The sequence below is a fragment of the Hylobates moloch genome, unplaced genomic scaffold (genome assembly GCF_009828535.3).
Source record: "Hylobates moloch isolate HMO894 unplaced genomic scaffold, HMol_V3 SCAFFOLD_6, whole genome shotgun sequence".
In the NCBI taxonomy this organism is placed as follows: domain Eukaryota; kingdom Metazoa; phylum Chordata; class Mammalia; order Primates; family Hylobatidae; genus Hylobates; species Hylobates moloch.
In genome coordinates, this window is record NW_026652281.1 from 128753466 (window position 1) to 128766340 (window position 12875).

At 46.7% G+C, this 12875-nt stretch overlaps 1 pseudogene; it reads right to left on the minus strand.

Annotated features, from left to right (window-relative positions):
- Window positions 1–8987: 8987 nt before the first annotated feature.
- On the minus strand, window positions 8988–9059 carry LOC116472144 (small nucleolar RNA U3; annotated as a pseudogene).
- Between the last annotated feature and the right edge of the window lie 3816 nt (window positions 9060–12875).

The following is a 12875-nucleotide window of genomic DNA, read 5'->3' on the forward strand; positions in this document are numbered from 1 at the left end:
ACAACAAGGAATTCAATCTGTAACTGACTGTGAACAATCAATCAATAGAGATAACTCACTATTCAAGGAGCTTTGGATCTTGCTGAAAGGTTGTGCCTTACACATACACCCACTTACATGAGTGGTACAGACTCTAAGGCTTATCCCAGGGCTTCAGATTGGTGGATTCCTGAAAGAGGTGGACCTTGAAGCATAGGTTGGGTTTGAATACCATGGAAAGGGAGAAGGCAGAGAACACCCTCATGATACACTTCCATCCGCTGTGGCCCCTGTCTCTCTTGCCATTCTCTCCTCCTACCACTGTCCTCTGTGCCCACGCTGCTCCAGCCATGCCAACTTCCTTCCAGTCCTTCAACTACCCCAAAGCTTCTCCCACCCCAGGATTTTTTTTTTTTTTTTTTTTTTTTTGAGACAGACTCTCACTTTGTTGCCCAGGCTAGAGGGCAGTGGCGCAATCTCAACTCACTGCAACCTCCACCTCCTGGGTTCAAGTGATTCTGCTGCCTCAGCCTCTCAAGAAGCTGGGATTACAGGCACGCACCACCACACCAGGCTAATTTTTGTATTTTTAGTAGAAACAGGGTTTCACCATGTTGGCCAGACTGGTCTCGAACTCCTGACCACAAGTGACCCGCCCACCTTGGCCTCTCAAAGTGTTAGGATTACAAGTGTGAGCCACCATGCCCAGAATCTTTGCACTTGCTCTTATCTCTGCCAGAGACACCCTTCCACCTGATTTTCCTGTGCCTATTCTAACGTCACCTCCTTAGAGAGGCCCTCTCTGGCCACTCAATCTACTTGCCTCTCTCACAGGCACAGTTCATCACCTTACACTGTTTTATTTCCTCTCCATCACCTGTCATTCTCAGAAACCATTTGTTTCCCCCACTAGACAGAAGCTTGGTGAGAGCAGGGACTTCACATGTCCGTTTACTGCTTTGTGCCCAGCATGTTGACCAGTGCCCCACACAAAGCTGGCTCGCAAAATTTTATTCAATAAATAAATGAACTTCCGCTTGCCCATCTGAAAAAAGAGAGGGTTGTCTTTTACTAGGGTTGCAGCCTGGAACAGTGCCCCATACCCAAGAGACCCTCAGACCACTAAAGTGGAATATAAAAGTTAGGGTGTTTGGTCCTTTTGAGAACCTGAAGGAAGCCATGAACTTTCTCTGCAGAAAAATCCACAAACAACAAAGAAGGCATCTGCTCCAGATGACCCCCAAGGGCCGGGTGCAGTAGTATATTCCTGGAGTCCCAGCTACTCTGAGGCTGAAGCAGGAGGATTGCTTAAGGCCAGAAGCCTGAGACTAGCCTCGGTGACGGAGCAAGATGCTGTCTGTAATAATAATAATAATAATAATAATAACAATAATAATAATAATGCCAGGCATGGTGGCTCACGCCTGTAATTCCAGCACTTTGGGAGGCTGAGGCAGGTAGATCACCTGAGGTCAGGAGTTCGACACCAGCCTGGCCAACATTGCAAAACCCCGTCCCTACTAGAAATACAAAACAAGTTAGTTGGGCATCATGGCACGTGCCTGTAATCCCAGCTACATGGAAGGCTGAGGCAGGAGAATCGCTTGAACCCAAGAAGCGGAGGTTGCAGTGAGCCAAGATGGCACCACTGCACTCTAGCCTTGGAGACAGAGCAAGACTCCATCTCTAAATAAATAAATAAAGACCCCCAAGGCCTCTCACCCTGGTTCAAAATCCAAGAGCTTTTGGCTGCTGAATACATGGTGCTGGTGGGCTCTCCAGGTACCTGTTTTGCCATCTGGACAGATGTATATTTTATAGGATTGGTTGCTATAGCTCCCAGGCATTATGGGGACTAAAATTAGCAGAAGCTTTGTATTTTTATTCATAAACTAAAATGATGATTCTGATGAGGATGAACCAGTGGAACTCTTCCCAGTTTTTGGCTGGTGTCCCCATGTGGCTTTCAGTTCAGGAGGTGGAAGTCTGGTTGGGGCTGGGCTGAAGCTCTGGAACAGAGATCCCTCCTGAGGGCCACTTCCAGGTCTCTGTGGGGACACCCTGAGCCAGAATCACTCCCAGAAGGAAAACTTGGTAGGTTTTATATCTAAGGATAAGAGCATATGGCTGGGTGCGGTGGCTCACACCTGTAATCCCAACATTTGGGAGACGGAGGTGGGTGGATCACCTGAGGTCAGGAGTTCGGCGACCAGCCTGACCAACATAGTGAAACCCCGTCTCTACTAAAAATACAAAATTAGCCAGGCGTGGTGGCTCATGCCTGTAATCCCAGCTACTTGGGAAGCTGAGGCAGAACTGCTTGAACTCAGGAGGTGGAGGTTGCAGTGAGCTGAGATCACACCATTGCACTCCAGCCTGGGCAACAAGAGTGAAACTCCGCCTCAAAAAACAAAAAAAAAATAAGCATCCTGGGGCAGCAGGAGCCTCTGAAGCAAGGATGACTCTGACCTAGAAAGGAAGACCACTAAGACTAAGGCTGGTCTTCCTGCCACCTGCCAAGGGCTTTATAGGAAGGGAGAGAAGCACGATCCAGCCCGATATGATAGACCTGGGTGTGAGTCCTGCTCTGCTATGGAGTCACTGAGAGACTTTGGGCTCATCCCTGCCCCTCTCTGAACTACACCTTTTCTTTCTTTCTTTTTAATTGTGTTAATAGAGGCAAGGTCTTGCTAGGTTGCCCAGGCTGGTCTTGAACTCCTGGCCTCAAGCAATCCTCCTGCCTTGGCCTCCCAATGTGCTAGTATTACAAGCATGAGCCACTGTACCTGACCCTACACCTTTTCATTTATAAAATAGGTTGGACAGCAGAATAGTAGTAATAAGAGCCAGCATTTATTAAACACCTACTATGTGCCAAGCACCAGCTAAGCTCTTTGCGTATATTGTCTGATTTAACTCTTATAAATCTGGAACAGCTATTATTCCCATTTTATAAACGTGGAAAATGAAGTTCATATCAATAATTTGCTCAAGCTTATGCATCAAGTATATGGTAAATCAGAGATTCAAATCCAGGTTTAAGGGACACCAGAGCCCAAGTGCTTGACTACTGCACACTACTTCCCCCTCAATTCCTCTCCAGCTCTGACATATGTGGACTTCAGACCATACAGCCCTCTCCTGAGTCAAGAATGTTGCTGATCCAACATTAGGCTGAATCAGCTTTTCATCTTGTAAAGCAATCAGTCAGTATATTGGGGTCCCTGCTGCCTGCCCACTGCCCTCTCCAACCACTCTCCAGCTGTGCTCTTCTAGGCACTTCTCACTTCACCCTGATCCTGCCCTCCTGACCTAGCACCCCAGCCACAACCTTAGAACTCAAGGGACTGCCTGGGAAATGTCCACATGTGCCTGCCATCCAGGCTCCCTACACCCCCAGTACATCAGCTACCTCGTTCATTCATTCAATCTTTATTGTGCTTTGCATCAGGCACTGGGGATATAGCAATAAATAGGACAGACAAGGCTCTGCCCCCTTGCACTTTACATTCCAATAGGTGAAGGCAGGCCGTAAGCTCATTTCAGGTTGTGATCAGTTCTATGGAAGAAATAAGGAAGATGAAATGAAAAAGCAATGGAGGATGACTTTAGATAGGGTCATTAGCATAGGCATCTTGGAGGAGGCAAGATAAGAAAGATGTTGAAGGATGATTCAATGAGAAGGGCTGAGAGAAGAGTACTCCAGGGGAAAACAAGCACCAAAACCCTGATGTGAGGAGAGCTTGGCTTTTTCAAGTAACTGAAAGTGTGGCTAGAATTACTTACTGGGGGAGATTTCCCTTCTCCTCCTGTTCTTCCTCATCCTTTTCTCCTCCATTTTCCTGTTGTTCATTCCTACCCTTTTAACACCCTTTTAGCCATTTTAACATACTTTCTTGTCCACTATCTCAGTGAATGCCACAGCAGTCCTGTGAAAGAGTTAGGGTAGGGATTAGAATCTATAGTGTAGATATGGAGAAACTGAGGCCTCTATCACTCAGGGAAACTGGAGCTCAAAACCAGGTCTCCTGACCCCTAGCTAAAAACCAGATTCTTAACCACATCAAGAACCTGTTTGTCTTTCTGCTCGCTGACTCCAGAGACTCTGTCACTAGCTCTGAGACCAGCCTATGGACCACCTGATGAACCATCTCTGGGAGCTGGACTGGGGCCAGGTAAACTATTCCTACACAGGGACAGGAATACTTGTACAGGGAGCAAGAGGTCTGAACTCTGGAAATAGATCAGTAAGGCTCTGTGGATTTGGCTTCTGGCAAGGAGGAAAGCAACCAAGCATAAAGTTAAACAAATAAAAGCAGGACAAAGAAACATCTCCTAAGGCCATGCATTAAAAACAGCATCAGGATCTCAGCAGTTCAGATCTCCAGGTCATAACTCCTGAGTGAGCCTTTCAGGTTAAAAAAAACTCAACAAAACTTACATAGGAGAACTTGAGGGCCCATGAGGGACCAGGTTTCATTGGAGCAATTGTTACTAAACTGAGAAGACAGACAATCATATTCAATATTACAAAGCAGACGGCGGGCTAAACACTTCATGTCCGTTATCTCATTTAACACAACAACACTTACACAGAATATTTGTTTTTTATCATTACTATAGTAAATTACCACAAATTTGGTGACTTAAAAACAACACACATTTATTATCTTACAGTTTTGGAGGTCAGAAGTCCTAAAATCAAGGTGTCATTGGGTTCCTTCTGGAGGAAGGATGAATCTGTTAAGGAAAGAATCTGTTTTCTTACCTTTTTGTTGTTGTTGTTTTGTTTTGTTTTTTGAGACAGTTTCACTCTTGTTGCCCAGGCTGGAGTGCAATGTTGCAATCTCGCCTCACCGCCACCTCCATCTCCCGGGTTCAAGCGATTCTCCTGCCTCAGCCTCACGAGCAGCTGGGATTACAGGCATGTGCCACCATATCTGGCTAATTTTGTATTTTTAGTAGAGACGGGGTTTCTCCATATTGGTCAGGCTGGTCTCGAACTCCTGACCTCAGGTGATCCGCCTGCCTGGGCTTCCCAAAGTGCTGGGATTACAGGCGTGAGCCACTGTGCCCTGCCTATTTTCTTACCTTTTTCAGCTTCTAGAGGCCACCCTCATTCCTTGGCTTGTGAACCCTCACTCTGTCTTCTAAGCACATCACTCCAACTCTGCTTCTGCCTTAACATCTTTTCCTGACTTTGACCCTCTGGCCTTCAACTTTTAAGAACACTTGTCATTACATTGGGCCCACCTAAATAATCTAAGATAATCTTCCCACCTTTAAATCCTTAAATTAATCTGCAAAGCCCCCTTTGCCATGTAAGACAGCCTATTTATAGGTTCTGAAGATTAGGGCATGTCCATCTTTAGAGGGGCCATTATTTTGTCTACCATAGGTGGGTACAATTACCATTCACATTTTAAAGATGAGTAAAGAAAAGTTCTGAGAACTAAATCACTTGGTCAAGGTCCCACAGTGGAGAAGCCAGGAATACACACAGGTAACTCCACTCCAGAGCCCTCTCTCCATGACTTCCCCATGCACTCAACTGCCCATTCTGCCCTTCTGGCCATGGCTGCCTCCCTTCCTCCACTGGCCCCAAACCCAAAGCCATTCATCCTTCAAGCTCAGATTGGATCTCTCCTATTTTTTCAAAGCTTAGAACTGATAGGGCCCTTTAGCCCTATTCAATCCTAGATTTTCCGTGTGTGGCTGGGAATATTGGGGTTTAAAGAGCCCAAGGTTACAGTGTGGACAGCTAGGCCTGGGGCCTCTCTCTCCCAGGCTGAAGCCCAGCTCTGGCCTGATCCAAATCTCTGGAGGGAGGGACTGGGCAGGCTGACCTCTTTGGGATGGGGATTATGTATCAGAACTCTCAAATATACCCTTTGTGTGGCTGGCTGAATGTCAAGGCTGCCAAGCTAAGAAGGTTCAAGCACACTGGAGGCTGACTCAGCCTGTTGCCTTGTTACCGTATCTTTCCCCAGGCAGGCCTTCCCATTGTCTGAAGGGCACAAAGAACCCATTGTCATCTGGTCCTGGGTCCCCGAAGCAGAGCATCCACCAACCAGGCCAAGGCCAAACAGAGGAAGATGAAATTTAACCTCAGCACCCCCCCTACTTGCAATACACCCACTGAGCAGTTGAAGGTTTCTCCTTTAGCTCTTTGTAGCTCACAAAGGACTTTTTTTTTTCTGAGACAGAGTCTCGTTCTGTCACCCAGGCTGGAGTATAGTTGCACAATCTTGGCTCACTGCATCCTCCGCCTCTTGGGTTCAAGCAATTCTCCTGCCTCAGCCTCCTGAGTAGCTAGGATTACAGGCGTGTGCCACCACGCCTGGCTAATTTTTTGTATTTTTTAGTAGAGGCAGGGTTTCACCAAGTTAGCCAGGCTGGTCTCGAACTCCTGACCTAGTGATCTGCCCACCTCAGCCTCCCAAAGTGCTGGAATTACAGGCGTGAGCTACCGCGTCTGGCCCAAAAAGGACTTTTATCACCCTAATCTTATTGAGTGGCACATTTAGTCTACAAAGTAGAAAGGTCAGGATTCACTAAGCCCATTTTGGGCTTGGGCAGACAGACTTGCCCAAAGTCACACAGTTGGCCCATGGTGGGGTTAAATTGAAAGCTCCCAAACTCTTAACAGTCAAGACTCTTTCCACTGCACCCACTGCCTCCACCCAGGGTCCCGGTAAGAGTTTGCCAAGGCACCTCCTTCTCACAGAGGCTCCCTCTCCACTGAGGTGACAAATGTTAACAATGCGTTGGCTGCACCTTTTCATGCTGACATGTTGACACAAACCCACTGGTCTTAGTCTGTTTTTGTGTTGTTATAACAAAATACCTGGAACTGGGTGATTTATAATAAACAGAAATGTAATGGCTCATGATTCTGGAGCTGGGAAGTCCAAGATTGAGGACTAGCATCTGGCAAAGGTCTTCATGCTGTGTCATGCCATGGTGGAAGGGCAAAGAGAGGGCGAGAAAGAGAGCAAGAGATAGAACTTGCAACCTCAAACCCTAATTGATGTTAATCAACTCGTAAGGGCAGAGGCCTCATGACATAAGCATCTCCCAATAGGCCCCACCTCCCAACACTGCTGTATTGAGGATTAAGTTTTCAACACATGCTTTTAGGGGTACATGTTCCAACCATAGCATCACCCAAGGAGAAAGAAGCACTCATTTGAGTTCTGATTTGGGTTCTTCCCTTAGTAGGACCTGTGCCCTGAGGCCCTGCTTAAACTCTGACCTTAAGCAGCTCACTTTTCCTTTCCAAACCTGAGTGTTCTTATCTGTAAAATGAGCATGATTAAAATATTTCACTCTCCTGGGTACAAAGTCAGTGTAAGATTCAAGTGAACATAGATTTTAGGGAGTCAGTAAATATAGGAGGATGCTAGGAGGCCTAGTTTTTGAGTCAGATCTCTGGGCTTGGGTCCTGGGTCAAAGTTATTTAACTCTAGAAGACTTGAGGCATGTTATCAACCTCCAGCCTCAGCTTCCTCAAGTGTGAGGTGCTTGCGAGGATTAAATGAGATCATATATGTGACGCATTTGGCCCACTGCTGCATGAACGAAGCACTTCATAAATGTCAGCTATCTTATAAGTAGATTATCTAATTCAACATTTTCCAAAGTGTGTTTCACAAAATATTAGTCCTATAACATATTCCAGAAAGATAAGGGGACCCTGGGTTCAAGTACGTTTGCGAAATGCAGCACTCACTACCTTCCTTGTGGATATTCCTGGGGCACCTTTAAACCTTAAAAGCTCTGAAAATGTCTGCTGAAAAGAAACCTGTTGAACTTGGTTAAAGCTATCTCAGAGTACTCTTTTTCATGAATTTTTAATGCATTCCACAGAACTTCGTTTCCTAACAAACTCTTTGGGGGAATTTGTATTATCTCCAACACCCTCGTTTGAAGAAGAAACTGAGGTTCAGAAAGGTAAAGTGAGCTGGCCTGGGTCTCCCGGCCAGTAAATAGCAGAGCTGGGGCTTGACTCAAGCTAACTAACTCTTCGACCTATTGTTCTTTTTATTAAACCACACTGAGAAAACATCTTCAGCTGTTGATGTGGCCAATCACTCTCCAAAGGTTAAAGATTTGTATTATTGGTTTCATAGCCCTTCAGCCTTTTTCCTGGGCTCTGTATCCATGACTTTGACAGTGCAGGGCTCCCTGCTGCTCTGGGGAGGGTCGGGGGAGCTCGGCAGCAGATTGGCTCAGTCTGCCCCAACCCCCGGGTCTGTAATATTGCCGCTGCTGGTCCAGGTCCAGGGAACACTCACACACAGGCATCAGTTTTCTTCTGAAAGCCCACATGCCTGGAAATCTTCTCTGAAGGAGGGGAAAAGCCCAATAACCCAGCCCTGACAACGTGGCAGCTCTTAAACGTTCCTTGACGTGGCCCACAAACCAAACCTTTCTTCAGTTTAGCTGCAGTGAGGCCAGGAATAATGACGGCCCCGCCAGCCCAGAGACGTGGCAGCCTATGCTGCATGACTCAGCCAGCCTGAGAGGCAGCCTGAACACTCCGTCCTCTGGGGTATCTGGGCTGTGGCAGATGGCTGACGAGGAAGGGCGATCTAGACTAAGCAGCTCAGCCCCATCCCCTTCCCCCACCCCTGTCTCTTCTCCACTGCCTGAGACAAGGCGACCCTCACTGTCATCTGAGGCTGATCCAGCACTGCGGCTTCATGTCATCTCACCCCACTCCTGGCTCTTGTACCTTTCCTCAGACAGGAGCTTCTTGGCATGATTCTTCGAGATTTCCCATGTCAGTTTCCGACTGCATTCTGTGGAGCTCTGGGAGTTCCATGCAGCAGTCTTAAGAGGACAGAAAGAAGGCCAAGGAGGCGGATCTTCAGACCCCTCGTCCGTCCTTGCCTCAACCACAGCAGAACTGCTTTTGTCTGTTTGAAGTATTGGGCTTTTGTCTAAAATTTCATTTATTTTTTATTTTTATTTGTACTTTGTTTTTATTTTTTAATTTTTAATAAAATTTTAATTTATATTTCAGAGAAACTTCTCTAGTAACGAACTATAGAAATAATCCCTGAAAGTAGAGTCTTGTAAGATTTAATTTCCAAAAGTGGTTTCAGGAATTAAAAAAAAAACTTTGGAATGCACCGATTTATTTTTCAGCCCACTGGCTCTCCAGGTGAAGAAAAATGAACCCTGGACAGAGGGGATGATATATCCAAAGACCCAGAGCATGGCAAGCTCTCCAGGGCTCTGTGGGAAGGGGGGGAGTTCCAAGATCCAAGCAGAAGCCACGGAAGACTCAAGCCTGCTTGCTGGAAGCTTTTGGTTTGGTCACTCTGGGCAGGCAGGCAGCTGGTAGTCCCTATGTCCACCCCGAAGCTAGAGGAAGAGACTCCATCTATTAGCCCGGCATCTTCCCGAAAGGAAAAACCAGAGGCCAGGTGCTGTGGCTCATGCCTGTAATCCGAGCACTTTGCGAGGCCAAGGCAGGCAGATCACTTGAGCCCAGGAGTTCAAGACCAGCCTGGGCAACACAGGGAGGCCTGGCTCTACAAAAAAATACAAAAATTAGCCTGGTGTGGCGTGGGCCTGAGATCCCAGCTAGTCAGGAGAGTGAGGTGGCAGGATCACTTGAGCCCAAGGAGGTCAAGGCTGCAGTGAGGTGTGATCCTGCCACCGCACTCTAGCCTGGGCAACAAAGTGAAACCCTATTTGAAAGAAAAAAAAATGCCAGGCGCGGTGGCTCATGCCTGTAATCCCAGCACTTTGGGAGGCCAAGGCAGAGGGATCACCTGAGGTCAGGAGTTCAAGACTAGCCTGGCCAACATGGTGAAACCCCTTCTCTACTAAAAATACAAAATTAGCCAGATGTGGTGGTGCATGCCTGTAATCCCAGCTACTTGAGAGGCTGAGGAATGAGAATCACTTGAACCCAGGAGGTGGAGGTTGCAGTAAGCTGAGATCATGCCACTGCACTCCAGCCTGGGCAACACAGCAAGACCCTGTCTCAAAAATAAATAAATAAATAAATAAATAAATAGATAAATAAATAAACAAAATGACGCCGGACAAGGATTCGAGAGACCTGAGCTCCTCACCCAATCATTAAGTGATATGGGCAAATCCTTTTCTCATTCTGGGCCTTACTTTGCTCGTTTTTTTTTTTTTGTTGTTGTTGTTGTTTTGTTTTTTTTTTTTGAGATGGAGTCTCACTCGGTTGCCCAGGCTGGAGTGCAATGGTATGATCTCGGCTCACTGCAACCTCTGCCTCCCGGGTTCAAGCGATTATCCTGTCCAGCTTCCCGGGTAGCTGGGATTACAGGCACCCGCCACCATGCCCAGTTAATTTTTGTATTTGTAGTAGAGACGGGGTTTCACCACGTTGGCCAGACTGGTCTCGAACTCCTGACCTCAAGTGATCCACCTGCCCCAGCCTCCCAAAGTGCTGGGATTACAGACGTGAGCCACTGTGCCCAGCCATTTTGCTCATTTGTAAAATGAGGCTATTGGGTTAAGTCATAGTTTCCCGGCAGTGGGTGATGAGAACCAGGATGATGGGGTTCAGATCCTCCTGAGAACCCCTTAGAGGCAGCTGTTGTTTTGCTATGTTAATTGTAAACAAGGATTCTGCAGCTAATAAAATGCTTGAAACTCACTAGGCCATGTAACTTAAAGACCTTTTGACCGTTAAATTCAGTGTTTTCCTCCTCTTTCTATCTCCTGCTTCTCTTCCTCCCCTGAATTCCTTACTCAAATCCCTGAGTTTGCTGACAGAGACTTCATGATTCTTCAGGGTTGCAGCCCTAAGTCTATCTTGCTATCTCTCTAGAGGCTGGACTCTGCCCTTTCACTTGCAGCATGGAAGAAGAATTGTTTCTTTCCTAAGATCGCAGAACAATGAGGGAGACCCAAGGGTCAGGACAAATCATAGCCAGCCACCCCATCTGGCCCAACGCTGAGCTCTCCAGCTCCCCTATCTCCCACTGAAAGGCTCGCTTCCCAGCCCCATCCCAAGTTAGGTTATTCTCCTGATTCAGACATTTTTGTGGTGTGAAATCATCTCCGCCCAGCCAGCCGAAGCTGGGAGCTCACTCCAGCCCACTGCAGCTTGCTGGCCCTCCCTTTCCCTGCCACGTCCCCACACCCTCAGCTCCTCTCCTCCCAGCACTCAGAACTTCCATTTGATTTCCTTTCAATTCTGCAAAGAAACAAAGAGTGTCAAGGGCATGTTGGATTCAGCTCTGTCCTCTCCCTGTAGCTCCTGATGCATGTCCTGGCTCATGATCAACCCCTAAGGGAAAGTGATTAAAATAAATTTGTTAAATCAAGACAGAGAAAGGAGACAAAGGAAGACAGACAGAGTCAGACAGTGGAAGGGAGAGTCAGACACGGGGAGTCTGCCATGATTAAGAGAGAGACAGAGGCCAGGCATGGTGGTTCATGCCTGTAATCCTAGCACTTGGGGAGGCCAAGGCGGGTGGATCACCTGAGGTCAGGAGTTTCAGACAAGCCAGGCCAACATGTCGAAACCCTGTCTCTACTAAAAATATAAAAATTAGCTGGGTGTGGTGGCACGCGCCTGTAATCCCAGCAACTCGAGAGGCTAAGGCATGAGAATCGCTTTAACCTGAGGGCCGGAGGTTTCAGTGAGCCGAGACCACGCCACTGTACTCCAGCCTGGGTGAAAGAGCCAGACTCCATCTCAAAAAAAAAAAAAAAAAAAAAAAAGAATGGCCAGGCGCAGTGGCTCACGCACTTTGGGAGGCCGAGGTGGGCAGATCACGAGGTCAAGAGACCGAGACTATCCTGGCCAACATGGTGAAATCCCATCTCTACTAAAAATACAAAAAAAAAAAATCTAGCTGGGCGTGGTGGTGCGTGCCTATAGCCCCAGCTACTCGGGAGGCTGAGGCAGGAGAATCACTTGAACCCGGGATGTGGAGGTTGCAGTGAGTGGACATCCCGCCACTGCACTCCAGTCTGGCGACAGAGTGAGACTCCGTCTCAAAAAAAAAAGAGAGAGAGACAGAGGTGAGAGACAGAGAGACAGAGAGATGAGACAGACACAGAAACAAATGCAAAGAAAACTTACCTGAAACTTAGCAACAAAGCAAAAGGGTGACTGCATGTCCTCTCAGTGTTAGACTGGAACATGGTCTGACAAGTCCATCCAGGAATCATCTTCTCTAGGGGATATGCTACTTACTATTGATGAGGGCTCTGACTTTGAAGTTACATGTTAACTTGCAAGTTTCTGTCCATTAGAAAAAAAAAAAAAAAAAGAACCCCAGAGGTGATAGTGCAATTGCCTTGCAGGGCATTAACCAGTTTTGTATATTATGCAGCAGTCTTTTTCCAGCATTCTTTCAATGCAGTAGCTGTATAATCTCTTTTTGAATTCTCTCTGAACCAACTTTACCATGCTGCTTATTCCCTCATTAATGGGTTAAAAAAAATCATTAACATGTGCTCATTTTTTATTCATTTTTATTCATTTTTTATGAGTCATGTTTTTAACTATTAAAAACTGTATTCTGATAAGAGAGGCAGAAATAGAATGAGACAGACATGAAGAAAGAGAGAGAGTGAGAGGCAGAGGCAGAGATAGAAAGGGAAAGAGACATAGGGACACTGAGAGAGGCCAGAGAAAGAGACACACAGAGAAACAGAAGAAACAAAGGTTAGAGGGACTGAGACCCAGTGAACCCATGCACAGAGTCAGAGACAGAGAGAAACAGAAAGGATAGCAGCAGAGATCAAGAGCAGCCATGCATGCACAAAACACCAGAAGTAATGTTAGCCTCTGGGGAAGGGATACATTGGAGTGAAAATGGAGGTGAAGGGGAGGGACTTTTATATTTATTTATTTATTTATTTATACTTCTATCTTGAATTTCTTTCTT